We start from the raw sequence: 25,551 nt of genomic DNA, 5'->3' as shown, positions 1-25,551 counted from the left end.
TTTTATGTTGCTAGTTTGAATCTTACATTAAAAATAAAAATTAGGATGCATTGCTTTTTTATTGTTGAGATCAAATATATTTAATATTTGGCATTGTTTTATTTGTGGAGGGAGGGTGAATTTACATAAGTACATAAGTATTGCCATACTGGGAAAGACCAAAGGTCCATCGAGCCCAGCATCCTGTTTCCAACAGTGGCCAATCCAGGTCACAAATACCCAGCAAGATCCCAAAAAAGTACAAAACATTTTATACTCCTTATCCCAGAAATAGTGGATTTTCCCCAAGTCCATTTAATAAAGGTCTATGGACTTTTCCTTTAGGAAGCCAAACCTTTTTTAAACTCCACTAAGCTAACTGCTTTCTGTTGTTATTCTCTGTGTCCAAAAATTCTTTGGAATCGGCAGGCTATAAATGCTTAAAATGAATGAAACTGGGGTCCCAGAGTGCTTTCCATTCTTCGAGGTCTACCCCGACCAGCAGTTATTCCCCTCCATCTTCATCCCTAGAGATAGTACTTTTCACTTATAATACCACTTCTTATCCATATAGGATTCCAGTATTTTTTTTTGTTACATTTGTACCCCGCGCTTTCTCACTCATGGCAGGCTCAATGCGGCTTACATGGGGCAATGGAGGGTTAAGTGACTTGCCCAGAGTCACAAGGAGCTGCCTGTGCCTGAAGTGGGAATCGAACTCAGTTCCTCAGTTCCCCAGGAGTATGCTGTACAATTTAATATTTATGTTTGTAGCCACTTCTGGGGTGGATCCCTGGCATCAATGTCTAGTATCAAACCTTGCATGAAAAGTTTAAAATGAGATAGGGGGCAATGTCATTGTTATAAGTAGGTGAACCAAGGCACAAACAGGTAACAGTGACTGAGGTTCAGGCAGAGGCCATACCACTCACTCTGATCCCGCAAATTCAAACAACCTTTAAAAATTGTCTCTATCACCTGCGGCAGCTACAAAATCTCTGTTCATATCTTGATAAGACGAGTCTGACCACAGTGGTCCATTCCATGATAACATCATGACTAGATTACTGTAATGCCCTGTATACCGGGACAAACCAAAAAAAAAGCTCCAACGAATTCAGAATGCTGCAGCACGACAGATAGAAAGCTGCAAGTGGCATGACCACATCATACCCTTCCTGCAAAAACTACACTGACTACTAGTAACTTACAGCACTAAATTTTGGTTTTCAAGGCCCTCAGACAAAATGGGCCAGAGTACTTAAAGAATAAGTTAGCCCTTTACACACCTTTGAGACCTTTAAGATCCTCTCAAGGAACATCACTATCTGTCCCCTCATCAAAAGAAAATGTACGATGTGATACCTGCCAGCCAGCCTTCTAAGGAATAGTCCTCATGCTCTGGAATTTACTCCCAGAGGGGCTACCGGAGACCATCTGTATTTCAGGAAGCAGGTGAAAGCCCAGTTCTTCTCCCAAGCCTTTAATACATAGGGTGACTGACAATACAGTGGAGGAGTAGCCTAGTGGTTAGTGCAGTGGACTGATCCTGGGGAACTGAGTTCAATTCCCACTGCAGCTCCTTGTGACTCTGGGCAAGTCACTCAACCCTCCATTGCCCCTGGTACAAAATAAGTACCTGAATATATGTAAACCGCTTTGAATGTAGTTGCAAAAACCTCAGAAAGGCCCATTTCCCTTATGACATCACAATATCAGAAGTGAGCCAAGTATCAGGCAATCAAGCCATTGTGACATCACTGATGGCTCTTATTGATGGAATGAGTGGAGGAGTAGCCTAGTGGTTAGTAACATAGTAAATGACAGCAGAAAAAGACCTGCATGGTCCATCCAGTCTGCCCAACAAGATAAACTCATATGTGCTACTTTTTGTGTATACCCTACTTTGATTTGTACCTGTCCTCTTCAGGGCACAGATCGTATAAGTCTGCTCAGCACTATCCCCGCCTCCCAACCACCAGTCCCGACTCCCACCACCGGCTCTGGCACAGACCGTATAAGTCTGCTCAGCACTATCCCCGCCTCCCAACCACCAGCCCCGCCTCCCACAACCGGCTCTGCCACCCAATCTCAGCTAAGCTCCTGAGGATCCATTCCTTCTGAACAGGATTCCTTTATGTTTATCCCATGCATGTTTGAATTCCGTTACCGTTTTCATTTCCACCACCTCCCGCGGGAGGGCATTCCAAGCATCCACCACTCTCTCCGTGAAAAAATACTTCCTGACATTTTTCTTGAGTCTGCCCCCCTTCAATCTCATTTCATGTCCTCTCGTTCTACCGCCTTCGCATCTCCGGAAAAGGTTCTTTTGCGGATTAATACCTTTCAAATATTTGAACGTCTGTATCATATCACCCCTGTTTCTCCTTTCCTCCAGAGTATACATGTTTAGGTCCGCAAGCCTCTCCTCATACGTCTTGTAACGCAAATCCCATACCATTCTCGTAGCTTTTCTTTGCACTGCTTCAATTCTTTTTACATCCTTAGCAAGATACGGCCTCCAAAACTGAACACAATACTCCAGGTGGGGCCTCACCAATGACTTATACAGGGGCATCAACACCCCCTTTCTTCTGCTGGTCACACCTCTCTCTATACAGCCTAACAACCTTCTAGCTATGGCCACCGCCTTGTCACACTGTTTCGTCGCCTTCAAAATCCTCAGATACTATCACCCCAAGATCCCTCTCCCCGTCCATACCTATCAGACTCTCATCACCTAACACATACATCTCCCATGGATTTCTATTCCCTAAGTGCATCACTTTGCATTTCTTCACATTGAATTTTAATTGCCAAACCTTAGACCATTCTTCTAGCTTCCTCAGATCCTTTTTCATGTTTTCCACTCCCTCCCGGGTGTCCACTCTATTACAGATCTTTGTATCATCTGCAAATAGGCAAACTTTACCTTCTAACCCTTCGGCAATGTCACTCACAAATATATTGAACAGAATCGGCCCCAGCAAACAAGGTAAATCATGCGGTGGCGGGGCGGGCGGCGATAGCGGGGGAGAATTGGTGGCGGGAGGGAGGGTCGTCGGCAGGGGGCCAGGGGCGAATCTGCGGGAGCACAGGCCCCCTCAGGCCCCATGTAGCTACGCCACTGCTCGGAACCTCTCCCGTCTGCAAGGATATATTAAACAAATCTTTAAGTGGACCCTCCAGAACCTCTCTGAGCTCCCTCAATATCCTGGGGTGGATCCCGTCTGGTCCCATGGCTTTGTCCACCTTTAGCTTTTCAAGTTGTTCATACACACTCTCTTCCATGAACGGTGCTCTATCCACTTCATTCTCCTTTGTACTTTTTCCAATCCATCGCGGTCCTTCTCTAGGATTTTCTTCTGTGAAAACAGAACAAAAGTATCTATTTAGCAAATTTGCTTTTTCTTCATCATTATCCACATAGCGGTTCGCAGTATCTTTTAGTCTCACAATTCCCTTTTTAGTCATTCTCCTGTCACTAATATACCTGAAGAAATTTTTGTCACCCCTTCTTACATTTCTAGCCATTTGTTCTTCCGCTTACGCTTTCACCAGACGTATCTCTCTCTTGGCTTCTTTCATTTTCATCCGGTATTCCTCCCCGTGTTCCTTTTCTTGAGTTTTTGTGTATTTCTGGAATGCCAACTCTTTAGCCTTTATTTTCTCAGCCACTTGCTTGGAGAACCATATCGGTTTCCTTTTTCTCTTGCTTTTATTTACTTTCCTTACATAAAGGTTTGTGGCCCTATTTATAGCTTCTTTCAGCCTGGACCACTGTCCTTCCACTTCTTGTACTTCCTCCCAGCCCATCATCTCCTTCCTCAGGTATTCCCCCATTTTACCAAAGTCAGCACGCTTGAAGTCCAGGACTTTGAGTTTTGAGTGGCCTCTCTCCACTTTAGCTGTTATATCAAACCAAACTGTTTGATGGTCACTGCTGCCCAGGTGGGCACCCACTCGGATATTTGACACGCTATCCCCATTTGTGAGCACCAGATCTAGCGTCGCTCCCTCCCTCGTGGATTCCATCATCCTTTGTCTGAGCAAAACACTCTCTACTTCTTTCCGATTCCGCAGATGGAACCTTCAAATCTACATCCGGCAGATTGAAATTTCCCAGCAACAGCACCTCTCTCTTGTTTCCCAACTTTTGAATATCTGCGATCAGGTCTTTATCTAATTCCTCCAATTGTGTCGGAGGTCTGTAGACAACACCCACAAGGACATAGGTTCTATCATCTCTTTTTAAGGTGATCCATATCGCTTCTTCCTTTCCCCAGGTCCCTGTCATTTCGGTCGCCATGATATCATTTCTCACATATAGAGCTACTCCTCCTTTACGACCCTCTCTATCCTTCCTAAATAGATTATAGCCTGGTATGTTTGCATCCCATTCATGGGAACCATTTAGCCACGTCTCCGTGATTGCAACAACGTCTAAGTCTGCAGTGGACTTTGTTCCTGGGGAACTGTATCGGGCAGTCAAGCCATTGTGACATCACTGATGAGGTTGGCTGTTATTGGTGGAATGAGTGGAGGAGTAGCCTAGTGGTTAATGCAGTGGACTTTGATCCTGGGGAGCTGTATCGGGCAATCAAGCCATTGTGACATCACTGATGAGGTTGGCTCTTATTGGTGGAATGAGTGGAGGAGTAGCCTAGTGGTTAGTGCAGTGGACTTTGATCCTGGGGAACTGAGTTCAGTTCCCACTACAGCTCCTTGTGACTCTGGGCAAGTCACTTAACCCTCCATTGCCCCTGGTACAAAATAAATACCTGAATATATGTAAACCGCTTTGAATGTAGTTGCAAAAAAACTCAGAAAGGCAGTATATCAAGTCCCATTTCCCTTTCCCATTAATTCTGCACCTGGACTAGCTTGCAACACACACTGTAACTTAGACCAGTTCTCTATATCTCAAGAATTTGCCTTGAGTTTAGCCACCCATGTATGTATCCCAACTGACTCTGTACCAGCCATGTTGTCCCTCTCTTGGTCCCTCAACTATATGGTAAGCTGTACTGTAAAAAAAAACGTTAGTATTGTAGCAATGTTATTTGAATGTTCTAATTGTGGGCTTATTAGATGTTTCATTAATATTATGCTAACATTCTATTATATCTCTGTTATTTGAATTCCACTGCTGTTAAATGTGTATATTTCTGATCCTATTTCATGAAAGTTCTATTATTAGATTTCAATTTGCTGTTTTCAAGTTTACCTCATTTATTGTATTTATGTTTATATTTGATCATTTTACTATTGTTATGCTGTTAATAAAATTGTAAGTTTTGTGCTAAACTGTACACCAACTTGGGTGAATGTCTTTATAAAGGTGGTTATTAAATCCCAGTAAATAAATAAATTAGAAATAAAGACCAAGGAGAGAAAACAGCTTACTCAAATTCAGAGATAGAATCAGGTACTGGACAAAATAGACACCTGGTCTCTCGTTTCTATAGATGTAATAGTTCAAGGTTGTAACCACAAGGGCATTTCTCCATCTTGAGACAAGCAGAAAGTGTAGCTAAGAAGTACCCAAGAGATTTCTGCTCAGCAAAGTCTTAGATTTAGGTTCTGGCAAGGGTTAGACAGGTTTTCCTTTCTCTAATCATGTAAGCCTATCGAAATACTTCTGTGTGAGTTGAGCACTGTCACATTAAAGAAGGTTTGAACTGCAAATTCTCTAAAAAAAATTCAAATAAAATAAAAGATGTAAAGTGGGAGACTGGAGTCAGGACTCCTGTGGCATGTTTATTTATTTATGGAGAACCACCTTTTTATTGATACTATTGAACCTTTGTGATGCTGTCATCAAACTTCCCTAAGAGGAATTCATATATATAAAAGAAAGTTTGACGATAAATAAAAGAAAGTTTGATAATATATATATATATATGAGAGGTGTAGTCTTGGTACCTAAAAGTAGGCAAAGTAGTTAGAAAATGACCCTCCAGGTGCTTTCTGAGTGTGCTGGGTACTTGTGTTTCCTTGCAGTAGCAGGCGCCCTGCTGCTAAGGTTTTATTATCTTCCACCTTTCATTTCTATGTCTCCATCATCTAAATATGGTTGGGGTGATTTGCAACATATCAGCAAAATACAGCATGGAAAATGTAACAAATAAAATAAATTGTAAATATAGTAGCATAAAAGTCCAAGAATACAAAGACCATGTTTAAACCTAACTATAAATCCCCCCTTCCTACTTCCTCTTCAAGGAAAACTAAGAATAAACTAGTATCTCCACTAAGCCCTATCCACAAAACACATCCAAACCCTCCCACTCTCTCTCTCTCTCGATTGTTCCCAAAGGGGGATATAGAGAATGTACAAAACTCCTGGAACGCCTCATCTCCACGATACAAAATTTCTCTTACTATTACTCCAGTAGTCAAAATCTATTTTAGTGCAGTTCACTGTTACTTAGCACAGATGGTATCTATTAAGGTTTTAGCTAGAGGGATATGTACCGCAAGGCGTTCAGAGAAGACAGTTTACTCATGAAACAGAACAGATCTGATATGGGTAGCAGTATCCTGCAGTAATCAACTATCACTAGTTCTGTAAGGACATTAGTCTGGCATCATTGTACAGGCAGTGGGGCCAGTAGCTTTGGCACTGTAAGGTCACTGGGATCAGCAGCAGCACATTAAGGGCCGGATTAAGTTTCAAGTTCAAGTTTATTCAGAATTTGCTGTCCCGCCCATAAAAAACCATGTCTAGGCGGCTTACAATCTAAATTCTTATTATAGAAAAGAAAAATAAACAAGAAAACATGAAAGAGAAAAGGGAGGGAGGAACTACAGTTTTAATAGGATAGAAGAGAAGGAGATAGGAAAGGAAGGGGTTTTGACCATTTCGTTGGGACTGTCAAGCTCATCTCCATGGACTGCAGTTGAGAGACTAGGGATATCCAGGAATGATTTAAGTTCTGTTTTAAAGTTTTGGAGAGATGTTTAATACCGAAGAGATTGGGGTAGTTTATTCCAACGTTCAGGACCCTGAACTGAGAAAATTGCCTTCCTAGTGTGTTGATGAATTATTTCTCAAAGTGATGGCACTATCAGTAGGTTTTGGAATGATGATTTCAGTATTCTTGAATTAGAATGTAGGGTTAGCATTTGAGAGAGGTGAAGAGGTTCATCAGACAATTGGGTTTTATAAACTAACAGCAAAATCTTGTAAACAGTACGATGAGACAGAGGGAGCCAATAAGCCGGTTTCAAGAGTGGAGTAACGTGGTTGAATTTCTTTTTTCCAGTAATTAGTTTGATAACGGTATTTTGGACTATTTGTAGACACTTGATATCAGTTGTTTTGAGACCCAGGTACAATGAGCTACAGTAATCAAGTTTACTGATGACAAAGGAATGAATAAGTATATTTGACACAGGTGGATCAATAAAAGAACGAATTGAGCAAATTTGCCAAAGTTTGTGGAAACAATGCTTGATTAAATTAGTGATTTATCTAAAATGACAGTAAAATGTTTGCATTTGGTAACTGAGGAATAATGGTTTTAACAAGAAGGATGGGTTGAAATAGACAGGCATTGGGACAATTTGAGAACAGTACACAGCTTGATTTATTTGGATTAAGAATCAATTTGTTTTGATGTAGCCAGTTAGAGATTTGTATCAGATTCCAGTTAATATCCTGAATGATGTGGGTCTCAGTATAGTCTATAGAGTGCAGTAGCCGAATGTACTACTACTACTAATAATAATTTCTATAGCTTTACTAGACATACGCAGTGCTGTACAAATTATATTCAGGTACTTTCTCTGTCCCTAGAGGGCTCACAATCTAAGTTTTTGTACCTGGGGCAATAGAGGGTTGAGTGAATGTCATTTGTGTAGACAGTAAAGCCTAAAGACTAAGAAGGTGTAAGAAGCTGAGCTAAGAAAATCTTAAACAGCAGAGGTGATAAAATTGATCTTTGCGCAACACCAGAGGTTAAAGAAAATTGTGCTGATACTATGTTTTGAAAATGGACTTTATATTAATGATCAGAGAGATATGAATGGAACCAGCGACATGCTAAGTCTTGAGTACCTATTTGGTGGTCTATCTAAAAGCAAAGCATGGTTGACCAAGTCAAAGGCTGACAATAGGTCGAGCGATTATAGTATAACTGAACCATTCTATATAAGGCACCGCGCATGCAGTGAGTAGCATGCGTTAAATTGTGTGCACAGCCAATTTACATGCACTACTCAACTGAGTAACAAGCTAATTAGTGATGATAACAACCAGTTATCATCACTAATTGGCAATAATTAGAATTTACACGTGCTTCTTTTTAGGCATATTCCAAAATGAGGCGCATGTAAATTCTAGTGCGCATAGCTGAAAAGGGGACATGGCTATGGGAAGGGTGTGGGATTGTCAGGGGTATTACTCAGATTTATGCACATTGTTATAGAATTTGGGTGAATTCACCTATATTTAGGCAGGTTTTCAGTGGGGTTAAATAGCTGCACCTGGCTCAAGAGACTGAGGCTCTTCAGCTTGGAGAAAAGGCGGCTGAGGGGAGATATGATAGAGGTCTATAAGATAATGAGTGGAATGGAATGGGTCGATGTGGAGCGTCTGTTTACACTTTCCAAAAATACTAGGACAAGGGGGCATGCGATGAAGCTGCAGTGTGGTAAATTTAAAACGAATCGGAGGAAATTTTTCTTCGCTCAACGTGTAGTTAAACTCTGGAATTCGCTGCCGGAAAAGGTGGTTAAGGCGGTTAACTTAGCGGACTTCAAAAAAGGGTTGGACGGCTTCCTGGAGGAAAAAGCCATAGAATGTTATTGAATGGACGAGGGAATACAGTATTTCTAGGATCGGCGGGACAAATTGCTTGTTCTTTTGGTCGCTGTCGGTGACAGGGTGCTGGGCTCGATGGACCCTTGCTCTGTCCCAGCATGGCGATGCTTATGTACTTATATACTTATGTAATGTAGGCGCATTCCCCAGTCCTAGTCACTATTCTATAAACTGCGCCAAACTGTAGGTATGTTATATAGAATAGCACTAGGCGTCTTAATTGAACATGTCTAGATTTTAGACACCATTTACAGAATCTGTCCTTAAATGCATTGGAACCAGCAGTACTGGCACTGTAAAGCCACAGCAACAGCACTGTAACGGCAGTAGAACCACCAGTATTGGTACTGGAAGGACATTGGGGCCGGCAGCACCAACGCATTAAATACACTGAGCTCGTCATAACCAGTGCTGTAAGCATTCTGCAACCACAATCAATGTTGAAAATCCTAAAGTACTATTTAGCCTCTTGAAAAAGCACAACATAAAAGTCCAAAGCTTTGGCCAGTGTTAAAATTTAGATGGTACAAATGAAGTGCAATTATGGGAAATATTTCTGCCTGTAATCAGCACAAGATATTTCACTATTATGGGTCTTCAAATACATCCTTAACCACGGGAAGGCTGGTTCCTTCCTCTACTTACATGATGGTTTCCCATTGATGATAAAGAAAACAACGAAGATGACTAAAAGTAAATGGACGACGCTCCAGATAAAAATCCAATATTTATTGATTGATGAACAAGGCTCGACACAGCCATGTTTCGGCCTAAAGGGCCTGCATCAGGAGTCTTTTGCGATCAGAACAATCAATCCTTGTATTCGTCATACAATAGTTGATCTTGTAATGGAGCTGCAACGTCTCTTGCGTCAGAATAAAAAAGCGCTCTTGTCAACTTTCTCATCTCAGGTGTAGACCCGGATCGGAAATTGACAAGAGTACTTTTTTATTCTGATGCAAGAGATGTTGCAGCTCCATTACAAGATCAACTATTGTATGTACAAATCGTTGGTGAGGCCCCACCTGGAGTATTGTGTTCAGTTTTGGAGGCCGTATCTTGCTAAGGATGTAAAAAGAATTGAAGCGGTAAAAAGAAAAGCTACGAGGATGGTATGGGATTTGCATTACAAGATGTTTGAGGAGAGACTTGCTGACCTGAACATCTATACCCTGGAGGAAAAGAGAAACAGGGGTGATATGATACAGACGTTCAAATATTTGAAAGGTATTAATCCGCAAATGAACCTTTTCCGGAGATGGGAAGGCGGCAGAACTAGAGGGCATGAAATGAGATTGAAGGGGGGCAGACTCAAAAAAATGTCAGGAAGTATTTTTTCACGGAGAGAGTGGTGGATGCTTGGAATGCTCTCCTGCGGGAGGTGGTGGAAATGAAAACGGTAACGGAATTCAAACATGCGTGGGATAAACATAAAGGAATCCTGTTCAGAAGGAATGGATCCTCAGGAGCTTAGCCGAGATTGGGTGGCAGAGCCGGTGGTGGGAGGCAGGGATGGTGGTTGGGAGGCAGGGATAGTGCTGAGCAGACTTATACGGTCTGTGCCAGAGCCAGTGGTGGGAGGCGGGGCTGGTGGTTGGGAGGCGGGGATAATGCTGGGCAGACTTATACGGTCTGTGCCAGGGCTGGTGGTTGGGAGGCGGGGCTGGTGGTTGGGAGGCGGGGCTGGTGGTTGGGAGGCGGGGATAATGCTGGGCAGACTGATACGGTCTGTGCCAGAGCTGGTGGTGGGAGGCGGGGCTGGTGGTTGGGAGGCGGGGATAATGCTGGGCAGACTTATACGGTCTGTGCCAGAGCCAGTGGTGGGAGGTGGGGATAGTGCTGGGCAGACTTATACAGTCTGTGCCCTGAAGAGGACAGGTACAAATCAAGGTAGGATATACACAAAAAGTAGCATATATGAGTTTGTCTTGTTGGGCAGTCTGGATGGACCGTGCAGGTCTTTTTCTGCCGTCATCTACTATGTTACTATGACAAATACAAGGATTGATTGTTCTGATCGCAAAAGACTCCTGATGCAGGCCCTTTAGGCCGAAACACAGCTGTGTTGAGCCTTGTTCATCGATCAATAAATACTGGATTTTTATCTGGAGCATCGTCCATTTGCTTTTAGTCATCTTCGCTGTTTTGTTTGGCATTTATTTTTTGCGAAGATTTGTTCCTTCTGTTTTTGCATCGTTCCCATTGATAATGACATCTGAGTGATCAGTGGTTCCTCTGTCTAACTTTATTCATGTGTTTGTAGAAGTGATATAAGATTAATCCGTGTCACACAGATGAGATCATAGATGACACACATGACATTTGCATGACCTGAAGCTATACATACTTGGTGAATATCATCCTGCTGACATATGAACATGAAAGGATGATAGAAATTTTCAAGAAATCTGTCCCTGGCACGGTAATTGCAGTTTTATTAGACACATTCATCTGTAAAATGCAGAGGTATGATCCTCTCAAATGAGTTAGTATGTTCACTAAGTAAGAATTATAGAAAAACTGTTTGCAAATTCAGGGAAAAGATATACACACACGCACAAATTCATGAAATGTCACAGAGGAGATTTCTGTCACGAGAGTGTGTATGTTTTTGTTTCCTAATGACATGAAATGAGCTGGGATATGTCATTGACATTTCTGATGTCTTTTCAAATAAATGTGCATCCCTAGTGGATATAGATGAGGAGCAGAAATCCGGTGAATCTTAAAAAAAAAAATGATCTGAAATGTATGTTTTCTCCCATGCTGAGAGAATAATGCTGTGGCTTTTAATAGCTATGTCTACGTTCATTAAAATAAGCCTTTTCCTTCTAAAAATTGTAAGTCCATAGACTGTTATACAACCACTTAAACCTGAAGATTTCTAAGTCACTGTTATGAAATAACAGCCATGGTGGTGGCCACAAGCAGGCTGGTCTGAGCTGTGTAGCCACCCTGTCTCCCAGGGTTTGTTAATGTTTGTTTAAGATGAGGGAGGTAAAGTGACCCCAGAACCCAAACCCCAGCCTGAAACACAGAACCAACAACTTTTTATTTATTGAAACTGGTAGTTCACGTTTCCAAAGGCAGCATAAATACTAAAAATACATAAAGCCTAAAGAGCATGTATAAATCACAACAAAAACATTAAAACTGTCAATAAAAGCAAATAGAGCAGCATAATGAATGTAACAAAATACTTTCCTAAGCTCAAGGAACAGCAAGGTGATAACCAAATGACAGAAGGTAAGAAAATCCCAGCACAGAGGGACTTTTCTGGTAAAGGAAATCCAGAGAGTTGTGGATATCCAGGCAACAACATTGACATGTCCTTGACAGGCACATTCTCCGAGGGATGTAGACATTAATAAGCCTCTTGAGAGCAGTGCAATGACCTCGTTTATCTATATAAACAAATGACTTGCCAAGTATAAACAGCCAGAACCCCTGAGAATTGCAACAAGAGCTAAAACTTTGAATTGACCCTGAAAATGGACTAATAACTATGTTAATATAACATCATTAAAATGAGACTCATATGATGACAGAATTTGGTGCAAAGCAAAACAGCAAAAGTAGAGGCTGACAAATGCGCAAACCAATAGGGAGATGATATAAAAAACCAGTTTATTCAGAATATTCATATCAAGGACCCGACACGGTCCGTGTTTCGGCGCCAAAGCGCCTGCCTCAGGGGTCACAATCGACTTTCTCTGAGAAGAAGCTGATAGGCTTGAATAATTCCATTATGTATGCAAGTTAATCCACAGAGAGAACACAAGAACAGCCAACCGATCAGCAAACACCATGTGTCCGGTCCTTGATATGAATATTCTGAATAAACTGGTTTTTTATATCATCTCCCTATTGATTTGCGCATTTGTCAGCCTCTACTTTTGCTGTTTTGCTTTGACTTTCCGTGGAGGCTTCTCCTGTCTTCTTGGATTTGACAGAATTTGGTGCCCATCAAAATCCGAGCAACTGCATTTTGAACCATTGTAACTTGTGCAAAAGTTTATCAGTAAAAGGATTTACACTAGGCAAAGCCTGTGTGTCAGTCAATCAGTTTGTGTCTTCTGACCAAGGAATGTAGAAAAATGCTGTCCCTTGCTGTCAGTGAAATACAGGCCAATGGCTCAGGCTAAGAACTAGGCCTGTAAAAATCAAAGATCATCTCTGACACAGATACATTTCACTGCAGCAAATGCTGAAATGAGGTAATTGGGAGCAGATAGAGAGAGGGGGGAATCTGCTCTGTAAACAATAAGGTGACCGGCACCTGCAAGAAGTCATGAGCGAAGATGTTTTGGCTAGTGGAAGATAGCAGTAGGTCAGGTGCAAGTAGGAGGAGAACATCCAAAAGGAGGGCTAGAGGAAGGCTTGGGAACATGTGAAGTCATTCTTATCAACTGATAAGGGCTAAAGAGTTCTGGTGAGAAAGCTAGGGTCCATTGGAATGAATAGAGCCAGAAGGGTATAAAAAGGGCAGTCTGAAGGGTATCGGGGCAGAAAGCTGAAGAGAGAGGACAGACTGCACCTGCTGTGTGAAGCGTTGTCCCATCATGTTCCGGAGATGAACGCCTAATTGCCTGTACTACTTTGAGTGAGATGGTTTAATAAAGACTACATTATTATATCCAGTTAATCCTGGGTGTCTTACTGATCAAGTAGCTTGTTAGTTCTCAGACTGTGTAAAGCAGTCATGAGCGAATACACGGTCAGAGTAATTAAGTATTTTATGGGAATATGCAATCCTTTTCAGGGTAGTAGAAATCCCATCGCTTCCGCTGCCAAAACCGTTCTGACAGACCCAATTATATTCAGGAATTAAGTTACAAAGCTGATGGAGATAAGAAAATATATTATATTCCGCCAGAACCGATATACTCATATCACCCCTCTCCTCAAATCACTTCATTGGCTTCCGATCAGATATCGCATACAATTCAAGCTCCTCCTCCTTACCTACAAATGCACTCAGTCTGCGGCTCCTCGCTACCTCTCCACCCTCATCTCCCCCTATGTTCCCGCCCGTAACCTCCGCTCACAGGACAAAGCCCTTCTCTCAGTACCCTTCTCCACCACTGCCAACTCCAGGCTCCGCTCATTCTGCCTTGCCTCACCCTATGCCTGGAACAATCTTCCTTTACCCATACGCCATGCCCCCTCCCTACCCATCTTCAAATCTCTGCTTAAAACTCACCTCTTCAATGCTGCCTTCGGCGCCTAACTGCTTGAGAAATATAGAATGCCCCAATCTATCCACCCTATCAGATTAACTGTTCACTCGTCCTCTAGATTGTACACTTGTCTTTAGATTGTTCTCTTGTCTTTTAGATTGTAAGCTCTTTGAGCAGGGACCGTCCTTCTATGTTTAAATTGTACAGCGCTGCGTAACCCTAGTAGCGCTTTAGAAATGTTAGTAGTAGTAGTAGTAAAAGTACTCATCACAGATGAAATTTGGGTGTTGAATGTAAAGACTATGGACTTGTTTCTTAATAGGAGAAGAAGTTTCACAAAGCACAGGAAGATGAGAGGAATTCTGACCAAATAATTTCCCCACCCCTAAATGTCAGAGTTTTTTTTTTTGGGGGGGGGGGGTTAAGAACTTAAGCTTAGTGTATTCAGGGTCCGCTTAACTAGTAGGAGAGACTAAGCAGTCGCTTAGGGCAACAGCTTCTGAGGGGTGGCAAAGAGCAGCTGAAATCAGTGTAATACAGCAGCTCCTGACAGTCATAACCATTAGCTAAACTTTTCCCCACTGGAGGGGTGGCAGGTTTCAAAGAGCGATTTACCCATTGGTAAATTCCCTCATTACGTTGTCCAGTTTTGCATTTGTACAGGACTGTTCTGGGCAGTGTGGTGTTCAGGCAATCACAGTTCTTGCACTTCATTGTCAAAATATGATGGGATGGGAAGGCCAAGAGCCTGAAAGTTAATTGAGGGAGGAGTGGGTGCAGGGCTGAAAGTATGCCTAGGATGCTTAATACCCTTCACTGTCTCTCAGCCTCCAAACAAGTAGACCAGTTAGAAGCAGGATTCTCCATGGACAAGCAGGATGAGTCAGCCACACACTGGTGACGTCATCCGACGAGCCAGAAACGGATTTGCTCTCCCAGAGCTCAAAGGAACCTTTTGAGCAGGTCCCTCTGAGCATGTGCAGTGTGCACTATATATGTCCCTGCTTGAGCGTCTTGCCTCAGTTTACCTTATCCACCCTGCAAACGGTCAGATTTTATTGCTCTCTCTCTCTCTACAACATGGATAAGCACATAAGCACTGCCACACTGGGAAAAGACCAAAGGTCCATCAAGCCCAGCACTCTGTCTCCGACAGCGGCCAATCCAGGCCCCAAGAACCTGGCAAAAAACCCAAAATTTACTAACGATCAATGGACTTTTCCTTCAGAAATCTGTCCAGACCCCCTTTAAACTCAGCAAGGCCAGCTGCCGTCACTACCTTCTCCGGCAATGAGTTCCAGAGTCTAACTACGCGCTGAGTAAAGAAAAACTTTCTCCGATTTGTTTTAAACCTACCACATTCATTCTAATTTCATCTTGTGTCCCCTGGTTCTATTATTGTTAGAAAGCGTAAACAAACGCTTCACATCTGTCCGCTGTATCCCGCTCATTATTTTGTAAACCTCTATCATATCACCTCTCAGCCGCCTTCTCTCCAGGCTAAAGAGTCCTAGCCATCTTAACCTCTCCTCATAGGGTAGTCATCCCATCCCTTTTATCATTTTTGTCGCCCTTCTCTGCACCTTCTCCAATTCCTTTATATCTTTTTTGAGATGAGGTGACCAGAAGAGAACACAATACTCCAGGTGCGGTTGCACTATGGAGCGATATAACAGCATTATAACATCCTCATGCTTGGTTTCCATCCCTTTTCTAATAATACTCACAGTGGCGTTCCTAGGGGGGCTGACACCCGGGGTGGATCGCCGATGCGCCCCACCCCCCAGGTGCAGTGCGACCCTCCCCCGGCGAAAGGACACCCCCCGGCAAAGGAACCCCTCCCCCGGTGCATGCCGCTGGGGAGGGGTGCCACGCGCCTGTCTGCTTCGTTCGTTTCCATGCTCCCTCTGCCCCGGAACAGGAAGTAACCTGTTCTGGGGCAGAGGGAGCACAGAACGAATGTAGCGGACAGGCGCACGGCACCCCCCCCCAGCGGCGTGCACCCGGGGCGGACCGCCCCCACCGCCCCCCCTAGGAACGCCACTGAATACTCAACATTCTGTTCGCCTTCTTAGCCGCCGCAGCAGCACATTGAGCTGAAGATTTCAACATCCTATCCACGATGACTCCCAGATCCCTTTCTTGGTCCGTAACTCCTAACGCGGGACCTTGCATAACATAGCTGTAAGTCGGCTTCCTCCTTCCCACATGCATCACTTTGCACTTGTCAACGTTGAACTTCATCTGCCATTTGGACGCCCAATCCCCCAGTCTCACGAGGTCTTCTTGTAATTTTTCACACTCCTCCCGTGACGAGATGACCCTGGATAATTTTGTGTCATCTGCGAATTTAATTACCTCACTGGTTACTCCCATCTCGAGGTCATTTATAAATATGTTAAAAAGCAGCGGTCCCAGCACAGACCCCTGAGGGACCCCACTAACCACCCTTCTCCATCGAGAATAATGGCCATTTAACCCTACTCTCTGCTTCCTATCCTTTAACCAGCTCTTAATCCATAATAATACACTGCTTCCGATCCCATGACTCTCCAATTTCCTTTGGAGTCTTTCATGCGGCACTTTGTCAAAGTAATTGATCCCAAAGGAATTAACAACCTCACTAATCAACACATCTCACCATAACCCCTTATATTGAATGGTGAACCCTCCAAGAACAGAAAAAAACCTACTGTACCCAACTATACACTACTACAATAGCCCTCAAGCTTCTAAGTGTCACCTATTTACAGGTACAGTAGGTACTAGTGGTTTTTGGAAGGTTTTTAGAGTGGGATGGGGGCCTGAGTCCTGTTCTCTACAGTCCACTGAACTGACCACTAAGCTGCTCCTGGGACTTGCTTCTACCTCAACAAAAATGACCATCATATCTGAAGCTGTCATAGAGACGGGTATATACTGTCACTGTCACATCTTAGAGGGGTGGGAGGGGGTCTGTGACCACTGGAGAAGTAAGAAGGTTATGCTTTAATCCCTCCAGTGGGCACTTTTTGGTCACTTATTTATGATTGAAACAGGTCTAGCCAAAAAGTCTTAATTTTGGTCCTAGATGTTTTTGTTTTGTTTCATTATTGCATAAAAACATTCATCTTTTGATGCTGTCCATATCCTGCCCAGGTCCCACGTAAAACACCCCCCCCCCCCCCCCCCAACACAGCCCCTTGAAATTTGGAGGAACTGTGGAGAAAAACATCTAAACGTCAGAGAGTTGAAAATCACAACTTGGATGTTTTTGAGAGAGAAACGTCCATCTACCATGTTATGATTTTTTTAGATTGTTTTTAAAGTGAGCCCCTAAATATCACTAGGACATTGTTGAGCCTCGGGGTACATCAGGCATGTTGCAGATGCAAGCTGTAAGAAAGGGAGCTAAGGAGTTCTTGGGAGAGCCTCATATCTTTGTAGGACCTGTGACAATCTGGCATTCCTTATGCTTGATCAGATTACAGTGCCCTTATTTTAAACCACCAATAGAGTAAAACCTTCTTGCTCACCTCAGACTGGTGCCTGGCAAGTGTACTTTCTGACTGTTTCTGGAAAGAGCTAGAAGTTGCAGGAAACTAGTAGAACAAAAGCAGTGTCCAGCGTAATCAGTGGAAGGTTCTATAGCGGCAGAATCCTCCTCTGACTATAAAATGGAGATTCCACCTTGAGCCCTGGGGATCCCAGTACAGCAAATTGGGTCCCAGTTAAAGAGACACTGTCAGGCTCAATGCTGTTGTCAGCCAACTGTAAATGATAGCCAGCTGTTAAGTGAACTGATAATCTTGTCAATGTGCACTGATAATCCTATCTGAGATATTCAGTAGGAAGAGACAAAGAGGATTGTGTTTGACCCCTGCCACGCCCTGTGATGGGACATAGGAGATAAGAAAAGTAAAGTACCATTGATGACTAGTAGTGAAGCATGTGAGAGACTGTAAATAGTTTGTTCCTTCTTTATTTTTTGCCTTTGCCACTGCTTCCTTACTTAATAAGTAACTTTAAGAATTATCAAGTAAACATGGGTTCAGAACAACATATCTGGAGTCATCTGAGCTATTGAGTGGATTTTATATAAAAGTTTGAACTGCTTATTTGGCAGGATGTATGTATTCTCCGAGGAATTTCAAAGGTTCATAGCTGGGATTAGAACTCCCAGCTGTTCTAAAGATGTTGCAGTATGAAGAGGAACCCCTGCAAGAATAACAGGAGTTGCTGAGGCCCACACAGTAAGCAGTGCATATGAAGAGGCAGGGACTGTGCAGGGGAGTGAGCTACCTTAGGTGAGGCCTCGGCCTTGTACATCTCTCCATTAACTTTCAGACCCAGAGTTGCCCCCACCCCAAGATTTTCATAATCTCATTCAACAAGTATGGAGGGAAGTCTATCTCAACTGAAAGAAAGCATGGCATGGCATGGGATGCAGGTGAAAGGGGACAGACTCAGGAGTTATCTAAGGAAATACTTTCTAGAAAGGGTGGTGGATGCATGGAATGGTTTCCTTGTAGAGGTGGTAAAGACGAAGTTCTGCATCTAACCTCAAGAAAGCTTGGGATAAGCATGTAAGATCTCTGAGGGAGAGGAAGGGATAGTAGACAGTATGGATGGGTAGACTGGATAAACTTTAACTGCCTTCACGTTTTATGGTGCTCATTTACAAAAGAGAAAAATGTCTCAAAAGCTGCACAAAGCAGCAGATGGACATGATTTGCGAAAAGGCAGAATTTAGATGTTTTTCATTGAATGCATCCAATAGCAAAGGGGCTTGTTGGAGACGTGTCTTGGGTGGGACATGGGCAGGACTTGGGAGGGGCTTGCAACCTGGATGGAACAGGAAAAAAAGTCCAGGGTACAAAAGAAGTATGTTTTTATCTAGACCTGATGGCCTAGCTGACCACTGGAGAAATGAAGGTTTGACCTCCTCTTAATACCCCAGTGGTAACTGACTCCCTCCCCCAATCCCTCCCCCTCCCAAAGATGTGACAGTGACAATAGATACCAGGCTGTATATGACAACTCCAGATATTGTGGCCATTTCTAAGAAAGCAGCAAGCAAGTGGGTGGAGTAGCCTAGCGGTCAGTGTGGTGGATAATGAACACTGGGACTCAGGTCCAATTTCCATTTTACCTCTTTAATTTCAGTACAGATATGTGAGCCCTCCTGGAATATAGAAATACCTCCTGTACCTAAATATATAAGTGACCTGTAAGCATGAGGGCTATTGTAGTGGTGGACCTTAAGTACAGTGGGTTTCTCTGTTCCTGGAGGTCTCATCATACAATATGAAGGAGTTAATGTGGGATTTGTACCTGGGTCCTGTACTGACCACTTGGTGGCCCCTTTGCGCCACTGGGACGTCTGTGTGGCCAGTTCACTAGGAATGTTCCTGGACCTCCCTATGGCTTGTTTTTCTACTTTTTTCCCTGGAACTTTTTTTTTGTAATGGTATTTACAGGCACGTTCAGCCTGCAAACATCTAGCTCAAAGCCATAAACCGGAAATGTAGACATTTTTCTGGTTCAATTATTGCTCTGTGCTAAACGTTGGATTGAGACATTTTGGCAAAACATCTCAATTCGGACTTAGACATCATATCAAAAATGCCCCTCCATGTGTCTATGTTTCTATAATCATTCCAAAACCACCCCTCTCAGTACAGTTCATAATTGGGTATCATACTTTGAAACAAGGGCAATTTCAAAAGCCATGTATATGTCTGTCTGAAAACTGCCCACCCTCCGTGTAATTTATATTTCAGATTTATGAATGTTTGTAACTTTTATATTGTAAATCGCTGTTGGCCATAAGGTAACAGTGGCTGTTAAAGGAATGAATAAATGAATGATTGAAAGATTCTGGGGTTGGTGTGACTGGCTGTCCGGATGTATTGTTTTGCTTTGACTCAGCTGCTCCTTGCCACCTACCTTGTCTGCCTACTGGTGAAGCCTGCCCTGGGAGAGATGTTTATTGTAAGCAGCCATTTATGGGAGAGTTTTGTAACTTTTTTTATTTATAGCATTTGATACACTGAAAGTGATCCCTAAGGTGACGCAGTTGACAATTTCTATTACAGATACTTTGCACTGTCCCTAATGGGCTCATAATCTGAGTTATATATTGTACCTTGTTTCATACAGCTTGTTAATTCTAAAGAAAGAGTGATGTGTGCTCGGAGTCTGGGAGTCATGAGTTCTAATCCAGCTCTTGTGACCCTTTGCCCTTGGGAACATTCATATGGCATACACATTCATATCCAAGGGCAAATAGGTAATAATCGTGTTACACTCATTATGGCATGGGGCAGTATGCTGAAACAGAAAACTGCAATGTGATTGGCTAATGAAGTTTTGTTTGAGATGTTACAAAAGTTGTAATAAGAAGGGACATTCCCTGGGGTAACCATAACATAAATTTGAAATAAAACCAAATTAAGAAAATCAATAAATATTAGCTCATTCATAATAACGTTAAAACCCTACTGGGCACTGTGCAGACTGTCAGGCAGGTCACACAGAAAGATTACTCTGGCATTTTCCCCATTCCTCATCTCTCCTTGTGCTGTGCTTAAGAAATACAGGTCATTGCCTGGTCTGGTTTCTACCTTAGGGTCCAAGGCTCATAGGGTTAAAGATCAGTTGTCTCAATGGAGGAAGGTAAATACTACGAGGATCTGTACTGGGACTGGTGCTTTTTAACATATTTATAAGTGATTGTATTATATTGTAACATTTATAACCCGCGCTTTCCCACTTGTCAGCAGGATGTTTTATTCATTTTGTTTTATCTTATAAATTAGCGACCGCACCTGGAGTATTGTGTTCAGTACTGGTCTCCGTATCTCAAAAAAGATATAGTAGAATTGGAAAAGGTACAGCGAAGGGCGACGAAAATGATAGTGGGGATGGGACGACTTTCCTACGAAGAGAGGCTGAGAAGGCTAGGGCTTTTCAGCTTGGAGAAGAGACGGCTGAGGGGAGATATGATAGAAGTGTATAAAATAATGAGTGGAATGGATCGGGTGGATGTGAAGCGACTGTTCACGCTATCCAAAAATACTAGGACTAGAGGGCATGAGTTGAAGCTACAGTGTGGTAAATTTAAAACGAATTGGAGAAAATTTTTCTTCACCCAACGTGTAATTAGACTCTGGAATTTGTTGCCGGAGAACGTGGTACGGGCGGTTAGCTTGACGGAGTTTAAAAAGGGGTTAGATAGATTCCTAAAGGACAAGTCCATAGACCGCTATTAAATGGACTTGGAAAAATTCCGCATTTTTAGGTATAACTTGTCTGGAATGTTTTTACGTTTGGGGAGCGTGCCAGGTGCCCTTGACCTGGATTGGCCACTGTCGGTGACAGGATGTTGGGCTAGATGGACCTTTGGTCTTTCCCAGTATGGCACTACTTATGTACTTATGTACTTATGTAAGATAAAACAAAATGAATAAAACATCTAAACATAGTATATAAAGAGGTGAACAATAAAAAGGAAAAGGGAGAAAGGTGATAGAGGTAGGTAACAGGGAGAGGGTGAAAGTTGGGGTAGTGTATTGTGAGTAAGGAAGAATGTATAATAATGTTTCGAAGAGGGATGAATTCAGAAGGATAAAGAACATATTTTACATTCTGATAAGTAGTAGATCCAGGTATCACAGATGAATATCTAATTTAAGTCCCATCATATGTGTAGGCTTGCTTAAAAAGGTGAGTTTTCAGCAGCTTCCGGAAAGTTAAAAGGCCATTGACTGTTCGAATCGATCTTGGTAAGGTGTTCCAGAGCTTGCTGCCTATAACGGGGAAACTGGAAATGGGAACAAGTGAGGTGATAAATTTGGTCTTTCAAAAAGTACAAAGACTAGGGAACACACCAGAGGCAGGGACCGACCGGGGTGTGAAAGTTGTATGAAGGAATCAGAGTTGGACAGGTTGATTTGGTCTTTTTCTTCCTTCATTTGCTACAATTACTTCATAATTCCAAGACTTTGATTATTTTGAAAATCTGAGCCTTCCCTTCCCTCCCCCCCACCAGCTCTTAAATATTTTGGGATTTGTATTCCTGCATTTAATTTGCCCTGACAGACTCAGGGCTCAGAGGGGGTCATTTGCAAAGCCGTCCTAACGTTTTTATCTCATGGTAAAAATCAGCAGGTGGTAAACACCGAGATGCCCATTATATTTTTCTGGGCGTCTCAGCATTTACCACTGGCAGAATTTTACCGTGAACTAAAAACGCTAGTGGGGCTTTAGAAAAGACCCCCTGAGTGGCAGGATATGTCACTCTGGGAGTTAGAAAATTGTGGCTGGTTTGATGGGTCTCTGAAGGCTGCTGTCTCTGATTTTATCACCTACATTGTGGTCTCCTCTGAGATTTCATTCTGCAACATTCAGGAAGCAGGAAACAGAAAAAGACTGACTGCCCTGGCCTAGTGTTTCCTCACCCGTCCCCTTCCTGGATGTTTTCCTTCTTTCTTGCAATAAAACTAGACTCATGAACAGATATTTTGTGGCATCCTGCCTAGGGTTTTGCTCATCACCCAGGTCAATGGGTTGCGTGCTTGGACTTCCCTAAGAATTAGAGGGGTCACTATTGTGTTGCAAAGCAGGATTAGAACAGCAAAGTGAGATGGAACAAGTTCATTCTTATGGGCCCATATTAAAAAAAAAGCTGAGCTCCTAAATTTGTGCCCTATTTTTAGCCAAACGCAGGAACATAACTTTTCAGCTGAAAAATCATCTTAATTTAGGAATTTAAAAGTTCTGATGATAAATGTAGGCCAGCCATTCAGTTATGTGGAGTGGAGGAGTAGCCTAGTGGACTTTGAGCCTGGAGAACTGGGTTCAATTCCCACTGCAGCTCCTTGTGACTGTGGGCAAGTGACTTAATCCTCCATTGCCCCAGGTACAAAATAAGTACCTGTATATATGTAAACCACTTTGAATGTAGTTGCAAAATACCACAAAGTCCCATTTCCCTTTCCCTTATATAGATTTATGAACCGTAGTGCTGAAAATCAGGGCTAAACACCCTTTCCCCTCCCTAAATCTGCCCCTGTTGCCACCCAATTTTTATGCTCCTAAATTTGAGTTAGGTGAAATTTTTGGCCCAGTATTCAGCCAGCAGTGATCAGCGTTTTGCCAACTGGAAAATTCAATGCCGGTCCATGTCCAGGCATTGAATTTCCGAGTTTCCGGAGCTGGCTAACCCATAGCCAGTTAAGAGGTCCTTTTACAAAGGCCTGGTAGTGTTTTTAGTGCCTACTAAATGCTAGAAACAGCCACAAGAATATATGGGCATTTCTAGCATTTAGCGCACGCTTATTTTTAGTGCGTGCTAAAAACGCTAATGCGCCTTTGTAAAAGGACCCCTGAGTGCGATATTCAGCACAACCCAGCTTTGGGTTACTGACAAAGATAGGAGTGACTTTTAAATGGTTACCCTGGCTGGTTAAGTGCTGATGCCATCCTGGAACACCCCCCAGAACAGGTGCTGGTTTTCATTTCGGCACTATCCAGTTATCTTCAGGGGCATTAACTGGTTAAGTGCCACAGTTAGCCCTGAACAGGCAATGTAACAGCCAGGAGCTGTTTCTGGCTGCTTAAATCATTTTCAATATTGATCCCATAGACCTTTTAAAAACAGGTCCTTTCTCCGTGTTGCACTACACATCTGGAATACACTTCCTGAGTCTGTGCGTCCTGCTCCAGTCTCTGGCCATGTTCAGATCCAGGCTTTTAGCCCACCTCTTTGAGGCTGCTTTTAATTCTTAACCCCTTATTCATCTGTTCAGTGCCCACGCTGTTTTAATCATTCCCATAATAAGTGATAAACGTCATAGTTGTTGTGAAATTAAACCCCTCCTCCAAAACTGTATACCATAGAGTTTGGTGTTGCAAAATGTGGCTGACGGTCAAGAACTTCAGGAATTTCATTTGCACACGTACTTCTACCCCTCTCCTGTTCTGACTCAGCTTTTTGTTTTTTTATCAGTCCCACTCATTGCCAAAATCTCTCAGTCAAAAATCACTCTGGAATTCGCTGCCAGAAAAAGTGGTTAAGGCGCTTAACTTAGCGGACTTCAAAAAAAGGTTGGACGGCTTCCTGGAGGAAAAGGCCATAGAATGTTATTGAATGGACGTGGGAATAATCCACTATCTCTGGGATGGGCAGAACAAATTGCTTGTTCTTTTGGCCGCTGTCGGTGACAGGGTGCTGGGCTCGATGGACCTTTGGTCTGTCCCAGCATGGCGATGCTTATGTACTTATGCACCAATTATTGATGTTAATTGCCACCAATTAGGATTTGCGCACGCATTTAGCTGGGCGCTATTTAATAACACTGGGCACCCAGATGCCATAGCGCTCAACCTAAAAGGGGATGCGGCCATGGGAGGACCAAAATGTTGGCAGCTTACGCAGCAGGATTTCAGCTGGTGTTAAGTCTGGCATTCAGAGTTGGGCATTGGGAATCCGCCTGTACCTTTTCTGCAATACAGCGTAGCACCGCCGAATTCTGAGCACCATTCAGAGAATTCCCTCCATAGCTCCTGATCAAGCTTTTGAAAATATAACCCACCAGAACACAGAGGCCTTCTGATTTACGGGACAGTTAACTACAGAACGGGGGGCTCTCGGGCTTCTATGTCCCTGCTGCTTGTAACCACTTTAGAAGTTCACAATTCTCTCATTCAATGTCTGCACTAAACCACATCCGCATCCTACCCAGTCACAGAGGGGTCCCAGAAAAGACCCTGCTTGGAAGGGAATTCATTGCCGCAGGTTACAGCCTCGCTCTTTGGCTGTCAGACAGCTTTTGTTTCTAGTGAGACCCCGGGAAAAACTGTGCCAGGGACTGGAATGGTCACAAGAGATGAGGTCAGAAAGCTGAGTTTTTAAAACTCCATAGCCGTCCTTGTGGCAAGACCCACAGCTTGCTTGCTATTTTTAAATCTGGCAGCACTGCATTGGCTGGTTAGGATGGAAAAGACCCAGAGGCGTGGAGAGTCTGATTCTGTATCTGTCTGCTTCCCTCAGGCTGTTACACTGTGCGGATCCAGAATTTCACTGCTTTTTGAATAACGAATCCTGTCCGCTGAAGGTGGGAGAATCAGCTTCGCATTTCACTTGGATTGGGTTTTGCTACTGGGAAAAAAAGTCCCTTACTACAGGGTCCCTATGTAGTTCACTGCTACTGTAATTAAATCTACCCCAGAGACACCTTATGGAATCTTTCCTAATTTTCCCTCACTCTCCCGCTGCCTGTCCTGCTGTCATGAGGAAGAGGGAGGGTGCCAGAGGGATTGTGAGCATCCAGGGAAGGATGATGGAGGGTGGGGGAGCCAGAGAGCCTCAGAGAGACTAGTTAAGACCCATGTGGCACGGGGGTGTGAGGTGGCCAATTTTTGGAAGTAGCCAAGTTGACAATCCTATATGTAATATCACATCCAGTAAAAAGAATAATCTTTGGATATTTAAAGTCATTTTGTTTGGACTTCATGTAGCTTTGAAGGCCAGACTTCGAAATGAATATGGATAGACTGGGGGGGGGGGGGGGGGGGGACAGA

At 43.2% G+C, this 25,551-nt stretch overlaps 1 protein-coding gene across 1 annotated transcript in view; it reads left to right on the top strand.

Moving 5' to 3' along the window:
* Nucleotides 1-25,551, top strand: part of PLXND1 (plexin D1) — a 116,735-nt gene that overhangs the window by 5,750 nt on the left and 85,434 nt on the right. The gene's annotated exons all lie outside the window — the stretch shown is intronic.

The sequence above is a fragment of the Microcaecilia unicolor genome, chromosome 6 (assembly GCF_901765095.1).
Source record: "Microcaecilia unicolor chromosome 6, aMicUni1.1, whole genome shotgun sequence".
Classification (NCBI taxonomy): Eukaryota; Metazoa; Chordata; class Amphibia; order Gymnophiona; family Siphonopidae; genus Microcaecilia; species Microcaecilia unicolor.
Note: the sequence above shows the minus strand (reverse complement) of the source record. Positions and strands in the feature narration are given on the sequence as shown.